Below are 15557 nucleotides of genomic sequence, written 5' to 3' on the forward strand. Positions count from 1 at the left end.
TTTATCCCTAAATAACTTGACCAAACCTCTTTCTCTACTATTCACTATAGAATACAAACAGTATTTCAGGAGAATTTTCAAGAGGAATGTACGGGATATAATTATAGATGTGGTATGAAACAGATGTGGATACTTCCATGTAAAAAATCAAGGAAATTTTTAAAAATCGAGATTTTACACAATCAATAAAATAATTTTATTTTAAAATACGGCAAACTAAGAAGAGTATTGTTTTTCCTCTTCCAAGTTAACGATTTGATCAAGAGAAATATACTAAATATCCAATATATATTCTTCTCCTCATGACTTTGCTCTTATTATGTAATGATATTGCGGAAAATCCTGGTCCTGAGCTAAACGTAAATGGTCGATCAATACTTCATATGAACTGTAGAAGTATACGATACAAATCAGACAAGATAGCGAATTACTTTGAATTGAACGATATTTTATGCTTTACCGAGACCCATTTGAATGAACTTGTAAATACAGAGAACTTAATAAAAACAATCGAAGGATACAATTCTCCATTTAGATTAGATAGAACTAATCATGGTGGCGGAATTCTTATTGATATAAGAGAAGGCTTAGTAGATCTTAGACGCCGTGATTTTGAAAATGCGTTTGATGAAATAATATGGGTAGAAATTAAAATCAAAAAGTGTTTTTCTATGCACCATCTATAGACCTGAAACATCCAAGGCTGTATTCTGGAACAGGCTTGAGATCTAAATCGGAAGGGCTCTGGATGAATCTAATAATCTAGTATTAAATGGTGATTGGAATATGGATTTTAGTAAAAAGCTTCCAACAAATGTAAATGATTTAATTATGACATAAAATCTCACAAACTATATTACCGAGCCAACAAGAGTGACAAATATGACATCGACTTGTATTGACCCCATACTTATTACAGATACCCTTGATTGCCTTGAATCGGGAACTATCGATATAGACAAAACTATAAGTGATCACAAATCAACCAAAATTATACTCAAACTAGACACCGCGATTCAAAATACGTACGTTCGAAAGATTTTCTTGTATAAAAGAGCAAATTTTGATCTATTTAGAAAGGAAATGAATGAAACAAATTGGGATGAAATCTTAAATAGCGAAGATGTTGATGTAGTTAAATTTAACGGAAAACTTTCAAAATTTGTGAATGAACACATCCCACAAAAAGATGTAATGGTAAGACTTGACGATAAACCTTGGTTTAATTCTGATATTAGAAAAGAAATAAACTTGCGCGAAAAATTTAGAAAAGCTGACAGAAATTCAAAAAAAGAGGAAGATAAAGCAAAATACCGTAAACAAAGAAATAAAGTCAACAATTTTAAAAAGAAACTAGGAAAAGAGTACTTTTTAAACCTAAATGATTTATTAAATCATCTAAATTGTACAAACTCAAAAACTTATTGGCAGATAGTTCGCAGGTTATTGAAGGGTTCTAAGCCGTCACATTCCGTTCCTCCACTAAAAGAAAATAATGACTATGTATTTACAGATGAAGGAAAATGTGAATTACTGAATGCTTATTTCTGTAAAGTTTCTTCTAATGATAACATAGATAAAGATCTTCCCGAATTCGAATCAAGAACAGAAGCCAAACTTGAAAATATAGTAATAAACAAAAACGAAATTGTCGATATTATTGAAACCTTCGAATCAAAAAAAAGCCTCTGGTCCAGACAACTTCAGTCATATTTTAATAAAAGAAACAAGTAATGAGATTGCAATCCCGCTAGAAATGCTATTTAATAAATCTCTGAAAACTGGGAAATTTCCATGCATGTTCTTGGAAACATGCTAATGTAATTCCTGTCTTTAAAAAGGGTGAGAAATCAAACCCATCTAATTACAGACCAATTTCCTTATTTTAACATAACATCTGTATTGCTCTAGACAATAAAGAAGTCACGTGCTTTGCTTTTTGTGATATTAGCAAGGCGTTTGACACAGTTTGGTTAAAAGGATTAAACTACAAATTAGAAAAGTATGGATTTGTGGGAGAGGTTCTTGCGTGGTTAAATGATTATCTCACCAGTCGATCACAACAGGTCAAAATAAAATCATCAAGTTCTTCCGTGGGAAGAACCAAAGCAGGAGTTCCCCGGCCAGAGTTCTGTGCTTGGTCCTTTACTTTTTTTAAATATATAAATGACCTGCCACTTGGACTCTTATGTCTCTCTACACTATTTGCAGATGATACATCTGTGTCAAACACTTCTAAAAACTTGCAGGACTTGGAAAGACTTACTAACTATGACATAGAAAAAAATAATGAATGGTCAAAAAATTGGTTTGTAAAATTTAATCCTGATAAGACGAAAATATTAATATTTGGTTGTAAAGAAGATGAAGTATCCAATCTACGATTGAAGTTTGACAATCAATAAATAGTCCCATCATCTACTCATTGTCATCTTGGACTTACCTTTTGTAATGTAAATGGTATTTACTTATTTTGAATTTGGCGCCATTAGTTGGCAGGTCATGTGACTTCCGCTCTTAGGGTATATAAACGTCACAACGCTAGCATCAGACATTCAGTGTTGGTTTGGCTACAGAAGCAGAAGGTCGTGTAACAGGTGTATAGGTTAGCCGACAGTTTCCCATAAGAGAACGTGGATCAGGCATCCTTACTCTCGCGGGAACAGTTCGACAAGTCCTCAGTGGACATATAAATAAAAGTTTCTTTAAGTGTTGAGTAGCCGAGTACTCATTTGTTGAGCACTCGTGAGAACGGAAGGTTTTACTCATTAGTTGAGTAGTATTTTGATTACTGTAAATTTGTATAGTTAGTATTTTTTCAATAGTGATTTTAATAGTGATTTGTTTTGAAAGGTAATTAAGGGTAACCATTTTTATTTTATACGAGAGGAACTCGTATCGCCTTATTTGTATAATTTGCAGGCGATTATTTTTGTATATACGTTCGCCGTATTTGTATATTTTGGCAGGCGATTATTTTTAAGTATTATTTTTGAGTCTCGGTCTCAGTTTGGTAACTGAGGGATCCAGTCTCAGAAGAGAACACGTTACACTGTTCAAATTCTGGAAAATGGACAAACCATATTGACAACATTATTAAAAAGACTTCAAAAGAAATAGATGTTCTTCGTAAACTGAAATTATCTTTAAATCGTGATTTTTTAAATAAGATGTATATTACATTTATTAGACCCCTATTTGAATACGCATCAGAAGAATGGGATAACATTACCGCAGCTGACTGTGATAGGCTGGAGAAATTACAATTAGAAGCTGCGCGTATTGTCACAGGTCTTCCTATTTATGCTCCTCGCAAAAATCTCTATATTTCGAAACAGGATGTGAAATGCTTGTAGACGGGAAAAGAGAAAATGATGTTTAATGTATAAAATAAAACATGGCCTCGCACCAGAATATTTACTAAATCTATTACCCCCTGATGTCTCCCAAACTACCCATTAGGATCTACGTAATAGTAATAATATTGTTGTTCCCCAATGTATAACAAATTCATTAAAAAACTCATTTTTTTCCATCTACGATATCAGCATGAATGCATTGCCTACTGAGATTAGAAACCTTGACACTGTAAATGCTTTCAAAAAAAGACTCTTAAAGGTGAATCTTCCCCAAATGATTTCTCTTATGGCGACAAAAAAAAAAACAAGAGGCCCAAGGGCCACATTGCTCACCTGAGCACATCTACTAGGAAAAAGCACATATCAGATAAAAACTGAAAGTTTACTGGAGGGGGGGGGGCTTGAATTTTAACCCTCCTGGGTGTCATGATTTGAACAATGTAGAATCTACACTACCTGAGGATGATTCCATATAAATAGAAAAATATCACTAATCATGGCTTGGAAGTACTTGAAAAGAAGATTTTAAAAGGTTTCCCTTTATATCCTTTTGTACAACTTTGGTCAGCCATTTTGGGCCCAAAACTAGCCCCAGAGGTCATGATTTGAACAAGCTTGAATCTTCACTCACTGAGGATGATTCCACATAAGTTTCGTCTTTCCTGGCCCAAAGGTTATTGAGAAGATTTTTAAAGTTTTTCCTATATATTCCTATATAAAACTTTGGTCACCCATTTTGGCCCCATCCTAGCCCCGGGGGTCATGATTTAAGCAAACTTGAATCTACAATACCTGAGGATGATTCCACATGAGTTTCATCTTTCAAGGCGTAGTGGTTCTTGAGAAGAAGATTTTTAAAGATTTTTTTTTTCTATATATTCCTATGTAAAACTTTGGTCGGCCATTCTGGCCCCACCCTAGCCCCAGGGGTCATGATTTGAACAAACTTGAATCTACACTACCTGAGGATAATTTCATTTAATAAGTTTCATATTTCATTTCTCAATGATTTTTAAGAAGAAGATTTTTAAAAGATGTTTCCTATATATTCCTATGTAAAACTTTGGTCAGCCATTTTGGCCCCACCCTAGCCCAAGGGGTCATGATTTGAGCAATGTAGAATCCACACTACCTGAGGATGATTCCACATGAGTTTCATCTTTCCTGGCCCAGTGGTTCTTAAGAAGAAGATTTTAAAAGATTTGTTCTATGCATTTCTATGTAACTTTGGTCGGCCATTTTGGCCCCACCCTAGCCCCGGGGGTCATGATTTGAACAAACTTGAATCTACACTACCTGAGGATGACTCCACATGAGTTTCATTTTTCCTGGCCCAGTGGTTCTTGAGAAGAAGATTTTTAAAAGATTTTTCCTATATATTCCTATGTAAAACTTTGGTCGGCCATTTTGGCCCCACCCTAGCCCCGGGGGTCATGATTTGAACAAAATTGAATCTACACTACCTGAGGATGATTCCACATGAGTTTCATCTTTCCTGGCCCAGTGGTTCTTGAGAAGAAGATTTTCAAAGATTTTTTCCTATATATTCCTATGTAAAACTTTGATCGGCCATTTTGGCCCCACCCTAGCCCCGGGGGTCATGATTTGAACAAACTTGAATCTACACTACCTGAGGATGATTCCACATGAGTTTCATCTTTCCTGGCCCAGTGGTTCTTGAGAAGAAGATTTTTTTAAAAATGATATTAATTTTTCACTAATTCATAATTATCTCCCCTTGGAAGAGGGCGTGGCCCTTCATTTGAACAATCTTGAATCCCCTTCACCCAAGGATACTTTGTGCCAAGTTTGGTTGAAATTGGCCCAGTGGTTCTTTATAAGAAGATTAAAATGTGAAAAGTTTACAACGCCAACAACGACGACAACGACGACGACAACGACAGACGACGGACAAATTTTGATCAGAAAAGCTCACTTGAGCCTTCGGCTCAGGTGAGCTAAAAACGAATTCAATTTTAACTAGAATGAGACACGATGTTAGCCTCCTTAAGTCAGATCTGTTTAAGTTTAGACTTTCAGACAATACCCAGTGTTCTTGTGGATATATCAATGAAAACACTGAGCATTTCTTCCTCTATTGTAAAAATTATACTGAAATAAGAACAGAATTAGTTCATACTGTAAAAAATAACAAAGGAGAAATAGACCTTGACAAAATCATTTTAGGGGACCCAAACTTGGGTCAACAAAATAATATCAATATTGTTAAATCTGTACATAAATACAGTTGCTTTGTATATTAAAAATTCGAAAAGATTTTTTGAATAACCAGCGTAATCATTCTTGTAGATTTGTTTGTTGTTCATCAAGTGTATGTAAATTTGTTTGTTTTTTTTTTTGTTTGTGTTGGAGAGGACATTCTAAGTTGGCATAACTTGTTTCCAATCCCATTTATTATGTTTCAATAAAATATGTTTAAATCAATAAAATAAAAACGTACGACTTTTCAACACTTTAATTGTACTAGCATAAATTTTTTGTGTGTGTTTTTCATTAGAAAAAACACAAAATTTGTTTATTAAAATCATATTTTAACATATTGAAAGGTAGGGAGATTTCAAATCCTCATAATTTTGAAATTTTGAGAAAAAAATCAAGATTTACCAGAAAAATAAAAATATACAACTTTGCAACTCTTTATACACATGATAAACTCCTCGGAACCGGAGGGCTGGGGAGAGAGGGGAGGGGAGTGTTAGCCCCCACTTTTTTCCAAAACAGACATTATAACAATTGAATCCTGGGGCGTAGGTTAAGCCCCACTCCATCCCCTCACTTTCAATAGGCACATTTCAGTGTAATCAAAGAAGGGCAATTGTAGCGTATGAAAAAAAAGTGCGACTGAGGTTCATCCCCGCCTTCCCAACGAAAAAGGATTTTCGGGCTTGGAAAGTTTTCAATTTTTTCTTTTTTTCCCTTGCCATCTCCCCCCCCCCCAGGTTCTCTTTTTTAGGCTTTCAGTAAGCCCCCCTCCCCTTTCAAATTGATTCCGATCAAATTAACACAAAATGAATAAAAGAATAATTTTATGCATTCTGTGTGTATTTTATCACCAAGAAATCTATTTGATTGTCATGTTCAGTTATTTTTTAACCCATATTACAAACAATCAAATTTGTAGTCTTTTGATGTATTATTTATTTCCAATAATTATAGGATTCTGGTTGGGATCAGTTGAATTTCGATCGGGATTGGCCAAAGATTAAAAAATAATGATTCATCTAAAAGTTGCAATAATTTCAATTTCTGTTCAAAATATGATTGACTAACATGTTTTCCGTAGTTATGACTAGTACTATAGTTTAACGAAGATTTTGACCAAAGGTTTGAAAAATATTCACAGAAAAAATGTTTAATTTTCATAAATGTTTTTAGTAAAAAAAAAAATAATAATAAATATCTAATTTGGCTTTTCTTTACATATTTTATTAGACATTCATGATGCATTCAATGACATAAAATTTTCAACTCTAAAGTATTTTAAATGCATATACATGTACAGTCATGTAAAACATTTTTTAAAATTATTATCTTCTCTGAAAAAATGAAGAAAAAAAAATAATTAAGAGCTAATGTCGACCTCTCATTGGTGAAACCAGAACTTAATGGGGATTTCTTTAAAGATCTAAAAATAAAATTCCGGTGTGGCATTCCTACTTAAGGACAGGCAACTCAAGTGTGAAAAATGGCCTACCAAGTGCCGATTTATGAGATATCGTTTATAAGAGTGACATATAGGCTGCTTCAGTTGGTATTGTTATGCTCACAAAAGAGTCCCTTACATCGTTTTAACAAAAAAAATGACCAAAAGAATATTCTATTCGTACTATAAAGAAGGGCCCCGCCCCCAAAGCACCGTGAATACATGAATACTGATGAAGCACTGATATGAAGTACATTAAACAGTGAGGGTCGTAACGGGGAATTAGCTCAAGTGGTAGAGCGCTCGCTTAGCATGTGAGAGGTACCGGGATCGATACCCGGATTCTCCAGAATTTTTTTTTCTCGCTCTGTCTTTTCTTTCATTTTTTTTTTTATCTAAATATTGTGATATATGTATTATCATCAACACAAATGTGTTTAATGTAGAAATCCTGTCTCCGTGTAATGTTTTTGTATAATAAGAATATTGATCGCCTAGTCACTTTAAGTGATAATACTATCTTATCATTGAGGTCCTTTTCTAATATTGGATATGTTTGATAAAATTTTTATTTGACAATAATAATTATCATACACGAATTTTGCCAACAAATATCAATTTTTTTGCAGAGGACGTTATATATGTATATAATTTTTTTTTTCTAAAAGAATTATGCCTATCCACTTAGGGGGCAGCCCCCCCCCCCCTTTTGAGTCCAAAAAAATACACAATATTTGATAAATCAATGTTTTTTTTGGTGTGGCTGTGGGCCCCTACCCTGACCTCAAACTGGTCGCCCCCCCCCCCTTTTCAAAATTTCTGGATCCGCCACTGCTATCTAGTATTACAATACGTGCGGCAATACATAGATTCACTCCAGCACTATTGTGCCTTGATAATTAATCGATTCAGCAAATTAAACCATTGGTTCGGATACCTTCTTCTAGGTCTGCGGTTTTACGTATTCTGACGCCATTAATTTGAATGATAAGCTTTTTTGATGTCGTCTTAAGGGAGTTGTCTTTCCTTTGGCGTCGCTCACTATTCGTAATCGTAAAAAATGTCAATTCACAAAGTAACTGGTTTTTACCCATTTTTTTTCTTCAAAGTTAGTCATATTAAAAACAGAATTCTATCAAATCAGAAAATGCAAATAATTGCACCAGGTATTTCCATAGTCGGAAAATACTAGTAGCTCTTCAGAGCTAATGTTAATGTTTTTTATTGCTGAATCACCCGACTTTAAGGTAAGGAAATCCAGAGAAAATTGCATGTTTTTTTTTATTCTTATTTTTTAATAGTTACAGAGCATTTTAATTCAAGATTCTATATACTTTAATTGTTATGCAATACATTATGTAAAGAGCTAGTTTTATCATTGCAAGACCACACAGATCTCTTGTAATGTCATCTCATGCTAAAAAGCGTTGGTATAAAGACCAGATTACAGGAAATTCGAATTATAAGAAATCCAATATTAAATGATAAGTATAATATATTTTATTATTTCAGGAAATCCAAATATATTAGCGTTTTTACGGTTTTTTAACAACCAATCCCAGTTGAGTTCTCTTTTAACTCACTGAACATGACACAGAATTGATTACATTGTACTCATTTCCTTTTTTTTTTTTTTTTTTTTTTGGTTTGAATTTACGAGTATGTCATTCTTATTTTCTTTCACGCAGTTAATATTAAAGAGGATCTTAATAATACATTAGTAATAATTAAAAAAAAAAAAGGCCAAAGTGGCGAGACGTTCTCATCTAATCGATATTTTTTCAAAGTTTGTTCGATTATTTGCGAGTGTTTTCCCCCTTCTTTTTTGTTTTTTTTCTAAATTTAATTTCATTTCTTTGGGTTTTTCTTTTGTTTATTTAGACATTAAATATAAGGGGGGGGGGGGGGGGGGGGTAGACTGTAGGTGCCATATGTTTGCCAAAATGAACCCAATCATCTCATATCATAATATCGTTAGAAATGAAATCTTTTTACACGGTCGTAATTTATGATTCACCAGCCAGGGATTGTTTTATTTTAGTTGAGTTAAAGTTTCTGGTTCCATCAAAGACAACATTTGAAATACACTGACTGTGTTGTCCTTGGGGTCCTTCCTTTGTAGAAAAAACTGTACAGACTGTTCTCAATGACATGCAGTCTTCCACAAACTCATTAGACCTTCTAACCCCAGCAACCATACCGTACTTCATCTACATTGAACATGCACGCAGACATACTTTTAATTAATGAGGACATTCGGAATTCGTGACAAATGATGAAAAGGCCCAAGTCTTACAATAAATCACGAGGAGTGTCTGGTGTATATCACCTGACTTCTGTTTCTCGTCAACAGCGAGATTAACCTGAGAATTGGAGGATTAATAAAAAAAAAACACTATATGAAACAGGGGGCGTCTTAAAAGGCACACGAAATATTAAATTATTATTAAATTGCCGAGCTGAGTAATAAGTACTGTTATAAACAGTGTGGGCTCAATTCTTTTCAGATCAAGTCGGTCCTTGCACATCGAAAATAGTGTTTTAAATAGCGAACGGAATCTCAATCACCTTCTTGTGTTTTTATATAAATTAAATATATTTCGCAGATAAGAGGTCATCCCACATTTCAAAATTCGTGGAAAGGGGGATTGTCTCTGACACTTAAGTAAACTTATTCGGGATTGTTTTCCGTCCGCGTGCGATTGAGCTAGCTCAACATTTTACAGAATAATTCTAAATAATTTCAACATTTACAGACCTCTCTTATTGTGATAATGGTATAAAATATAATAGTGTTTAACAAATGACAGTTTTGAAAAATAAATCTTTTGATTCCTTTCTTTCTGTAGGATTAAAGCATTTCTGCCAGGGAACGCGTCTGTGAATCCCTCTGAAATTTTTTTAATTTGAAATTAATAAAAGATATAGTTTATAGTATTGCGATGGTGAAGTTTGTTGGCATGTTGTAAAGGCATCATCGACCTTTTCTCACAATCTGGATCTTGAGCCCATGCAAGTCTAGAACTTACTTCACACAAGTACAACATTCTGTAATGGACGACGTCTGATTGGGAAGATTTTTTTGGATTTGTAATTTATGACACTACACGCTCTATGCGCTAAAATACCTCAGGTATGTTCTGCATATGAAACTATCTTCCTTCTTAAAAACATAACCTATTAACTGTAAATGTTGTATATTTATTAGCTTTACAGAGATTGAAATAATTCATTTGTAACATTAAGGATACATTTGGTAAATGTGTAGTTTATTTGCCCTTTTAAAATGAAAGAAAACGGAATGAGAAAAATTAGAAAATGACCATACCTTCCACCTTTTCCTTCTTCCTTCCCGCAACTCAATTATATACCTTTTTAGAATGAAAGGTATGGAGATAACGAACAGTATTCAATCTCAAAGTCCATAAAACAATACAAAATAGGAGCAGAGCAAACATGGACCCCCGAAACATCAGAGGTGGGATCAGGTGCAATGGAGGAGTGAGCATCCCCTGCTGACCGGTCGCACCTAGCTGCCTTGTGCTCCTTGACATGATCGAAAAATAACGGAAAAATCCGTCGTCATTTCAGTGAATAAATAAAGGACTAACAATTTGTATGAAAAGCGTCAGTCAGCATTTGACTCAATGATAAATCGTATCTGCTGTCAATGTCATTGCATCGACCATAGAACTTACGAAATGATGACTTTAAACGAGACTGATATTCTTGTTTCATCAACTTGTTTGTCAATAATTTATCTCGTTTTAGAAATTGGTCATACGTAGAGCATGCTCTTGCGTATCGAATCAACTGAGATATATAAACGCCATATGCAGGTGATGAAGGTATATTGCTGCATAAGTAAGGGAAGTTGACGATAGAAAAGTTAAAATCATCACGTTTATCATAGAGTTTGGTTGTTAGATTACAATTAGCGTCTTTTTCAAGTAAAATATCCAAGTATGAAACAGAAGTGTCAGACTCTGTGGTATCCTTTATCTCAAGCTCAGCAGGATATATCGTATCGACGTAGGAATGGAAATTACCATTATTAATTGACATTACGTGGTCGATATATCTAAATGTCGAGTTGAAGGCCATAGCAAGAAGGATGTGGAGATAACGAACAGTATTCAATCATCCCCTGCCGACCGGTCATACCCGCCGTGTGCTCCTTGGCATGATCAGGAAATAACGGAAAAATTCGTCGTCAATTCAGTGTATACTGTAAATAATTGCCGAACAATTTGTACAAAAAACGTCAGTAAGCATTTCACTCAATGATAAATTGTATTTGCTGACAAGGTCAATAATTTACATCGGTTTAGAAAGTGTACATATATAGAATATGCTATTGCGTATTGAATAAACTGAGAGATATATAGTCCATGTGCAGCTGATGAAGGTATATTGCTGCATAAAAAAGGGGAGTTGACGATAGAAAAGTTAAGAGTTATCAAGTTTATCATAGAGCGGGATTACAGTTGACATCGTTTTCAAGAAAATATCGAAATATGAAATATATGTACGTGTCAGTCTCTGTGGTATCTTTTATCTCTAGCTAACAAGGATATACATGTATCTTAAGTTGATTCGAAACGGAAAAGCATGCTCTACATATGTACAATTTCTAAAACGAGGTAAATTATTGACAAACAAGTTCATAAAACAAGAATTTTAGCAGTCTCGTTTAAAAACATCATTTCGTAAGTTTTATGGTCAATACAATGACCTTGTCAGCAAATACAATTTATCATTCAGTGAAATGCTGACTGACGTTTTTCGTACAAATTGTTTGTCCATTATTTATACACTGAATTGACGACGTATTATTCCGTTATTTCCGGATCATGCCAAGGAGCACAAGGTGTGACCGGTTAGCAGGAAATGCTCACTTCTCTATTGCAGTTGATCCCACCTCCAATGTTTTGGAAGCCCTGTTTGTTCTGCTCCTATTATATTTTTCTAAGTAGCGACAAAAATATATTGCTTGAATTAATTGATAAAGTATGACAGAAAAAAATCTTAGTTCTGTGTTTGCGATTGAAATTCAGGTCAAAATATTGATCCTATATTTTTTTAATTTATAATACACACAGGCTTGCACGAATAGGAATGTATGACATTCAGTATTTTTAAAACATATTAATTGATCGGTCGGCAGGGGAAGCTCACTCCTCCATGGCATCTGATCCCACCTATGATGTTTTAGAGGTCCGTTTGCTCTGCTCCTATTTTGTATTGTTTTATCGACTTTTGAGCTTATATCTCAATCTCAATATATCTAATTTCTTTAAAAAATATAAAGGAACTATACTTGCTACGGGATTTATAGTTTCCAGTTGATTTGATGCTCAAGATCATGAATGCTCAACCTACAGCAAGCTATTGACAAACAAATCGATGAAACAAGGATATCAATAGTCTCTTTTCAAGTCATCATTTCACATTTTTTATGGTTGATATAATGACCTTGTCAGCAAATACAATTTATCATTAAGGCGAATGTTCACCGTTGTTCTTCATACTAATCATCAGGCCATCAATTACACTGAACTGTTTACGGACTTTTCCATTTACCCGGTCATGGTAAAATGATCACACGGCAGGTGGAGCAGGGGATGTTAATTTCTGATGATACCTGATTCCACCTTTGGGGGTTTTTAAAGGCTCGTGTTTGTTCTACTCTAAGTTTGTATTGTTTCAATAAATTTTTCAGCTTGATAACTCAAATGATTCATTTTTTTCAAAAGTTTGTTTATTTGACTTTTTGAAGGGAAATCATACACGGCCGAACTGAATGTTCATAAAGATATACAAGGAGAAGGCACCTCGGTCCTCAAAGTCTAGTTAGAACAGCCAGGAAGCGTAATATGTGTAACACATACGTAATTCGCGCTTGTTAATCGTTGGGACAAGGTCTTTATCATGGGATGCCTTACTCCTGATGGCACCTGATTAAATCTCTGATCTTTTAAGATTGGCTCTGCTGCCGCTTTGCAGTGTTTCGATGGACTTTTGTTCTCAATTAATTTTTAGTTTCTTCATATTTCAGTTTATTTTATTTGGAGAAGTTTCCATTCAATGTGAATTTTGCGATCGAATAAGCTCTTCTAATCTAAAGAAAAAATCGAATCCAATCCAGAATCCTTTAGATGTTAACTACTGTTTAAAGAACCTTTTTAATTTTCTGAACTGTGGATTCCTCATAAGAGATATCAAGTCCCAGTGCGTAAATGCATAACATTCCCATGCTTGCTTTTATATTTTGACTAACCGTGGTCATAAGTATTTTGTAAGAAAAAGTCATTCACAAGTTTTTGTATCACTTGAATATTTTTCACCCCCATTTGTGGACCCGCCCTACCCAGCGGCTTTCAAACATACTTGAATCTGCAGTACCAGTGGAAATTTGTGAATTTAAGCTCCGAGTGAGGAAATGTTTATAAAAAGTCAACCTTTTTACCGACTGGCATGTCATGTTTCACATTAGTCAAAATTTCTTTCAAAGAAAAATAAAAACAAAGAACCTTTTACAGTTGCAGTAAGTTAGGTGCAGACATTTTGCTTAAGTAGTACATGTACCTGTATCACTATCCGTACTCTCTGTCAAATCTTTCAATATTCCACATAAATGGTTCGCAATATAAACTCGATCTGAAGCAATACATGTTGATTCCATGTTACAAGATTTATTTTGGGAAACGGAAATTAGAATTTCGTTACCGTGTTGTCGTCCCAGGTTAAAGTATGTTTTCAGATCCCCAAAACAAAGCCCGGTCATTTATATGACCTTTAATTTAATTTCCTGGTCGTCTGACACACCTGGTCTTCATTACCTTTCAGGTAGATTTCCAGATTCTATCAAGGTATTCAGGGCAATGTAATTAAGACATGCTGAGAAGCGTTAAATAACGCGTCGTCAATGAATTTAAACAAATTAAAATTAACAAATTAAAATGCGGTGAATGGGTTAAGAATTATGCCAGTAAAATTTAAAACATTGTTCATCTATCTATCATACATTATAATAAAAATGTCAAGATGCCTGAATATCAGCAAATAATAGAGAGATGTTAGACTAATCTATAAAATAAATAAAATTATGTCAATGATAAAAACAAGACAATTCTCTTAAATTACCTTTTAATGCCACAGAAAGGCAGATATTTGCATTAATTACTACTACTTCGTACAGTTGAGACATGTCGAAGACAAATCAACGTCTAATATGTACAAACACTTAAAAAAAAACATTTACCCCCCCCCCCCCCCGTTACATGTTATTTGAATTTTCAGCTCCTTTTTTCTGTTGGTTGTTGAATCATTTTTTCCCACTTAGAACTTAGTCAACTACATTATGACTTTGAAATTAAGTGTCTAAAGACACGCTTGTGAATCATAACATTGATCATCGTGTCCATTTTAATAGCTAGCATTACTCACGAACATCAAAGTTATCTTTGAAGTTGATAAAGAAAGACGATGTAAGAAATAAAATAAAAATGAAGTCAGTTTGGAAATTTTCACTTTTCTGATCGTTAAATGTACAAGATCGTTTCTTTCTCCAGGTCCAACTTTTGCATCATGACATTCCCTTGGCTTGCATGCTCCCAAGAAATTTTGTGCACAGTTTCCATGCGTCTAAGCAGAATTAAGAAGCCAATCATTTGGAGGAATATCTTTTGAAATCTGTCGGCATCTCGTAATGAGAATTAATTGGGTGACTGTCTTCCGCTTTATCAGTAACGTATTTGGAGAGATTTTTGTTGATTCGTGCGCTGTGGACTTCTATGTCACTAAAATGTAAGGACAATGAAGATTTCAGTCCTGAACGACTGTACAAAGCATTCAAAACAATGTCATGATACTCCTTTCTGGAATTTTAGAACAAGTTTATCCGCCACCAGGATAAATGTAGAAGAGTTTTTTCCTAAGAGTTTATTTGAAAGGTGTTTGTTGCATGCATGTCCAGTATATATTTTCTTTTTCAGTACAATTATATGCCTAAAATCATGATTCAAGTTTGCAAACAAGTCCTCATGTTCAGACAGTAAACTTTATTCTACAATTGCACAGAGGACATATTTATTTTGTATCTGTCTAGCACTTCGTGATACTATTTTCTCAACAGAAGTCCTTTCTTTTTATCCCCTTCCGCAGTTATTTTTGCAATACGAGTTTGATGGTCGCCATTGTAGGGCAGTGGTTCGAATTTTTTCTCTACAGTTGCGGACTGAGGAGTTGATGCTCCCCCAACTCCCCTTTTATAATCATATTCCATGAGTAATTAAATAAGACAAACTCATTAGGTACCCTCTGCGAGACGTGGAGACCCGTCCATAGGATGAAATCTTATAAATCGAGGATTCATGCAGTACTAGCTGTTGGCACGAAAAGGTTTTTCACTACTCAATGACCCGAAGTGCTGAGTTTAGGTGAAGGATATGGAGATAACGAACAGTATTCAATCTCAAAGTCCATAAAACAATACAAAATAAGAGCAGAGCAAACATGGACCCCCGAAACAT

At 34.4% G+C, this 15557-nt stretch overlaps 1 protein-coding gene and 1 non-coding gene across 2 annotated transcripts in view; both read left to right on the forward strand.

Annotated features, from left to right (window-relative positions):
- Positions 1-15557, forward strand: part of LOC134238329 (SPARC-related modular calcium-binding protein 1-like) — a 58345-nt gene that overhangs the window by 10383 nt on the left and 32405 nt on the right. The window lies entirely within an intron of this gene.
- On the forward strand, positions 7300-7372 carry Trnaa-agc (transfer RNA alanine (anticodon AGC)). The gene has a single exon. It is a non-coding gene; the product is annotated as a tRNA-Ala (tRNA).

Source organism: Saccostrea cucullata, unplaced genomic scaffold (genome assembly GCF_032062105.1).
Source record: "Saccostrea cucullata isolate Sc308-1 unplaced genomic scaffold, CSIRO_AGI_Scuc_v1 ctg711, whole genome shotgun sequence".
NCBI lineage: Eukaryota > Metazoa > Mollusca > Bivalvia > Ostreida > Ostreidae > Saccostrea > Saccostrea cuccullata.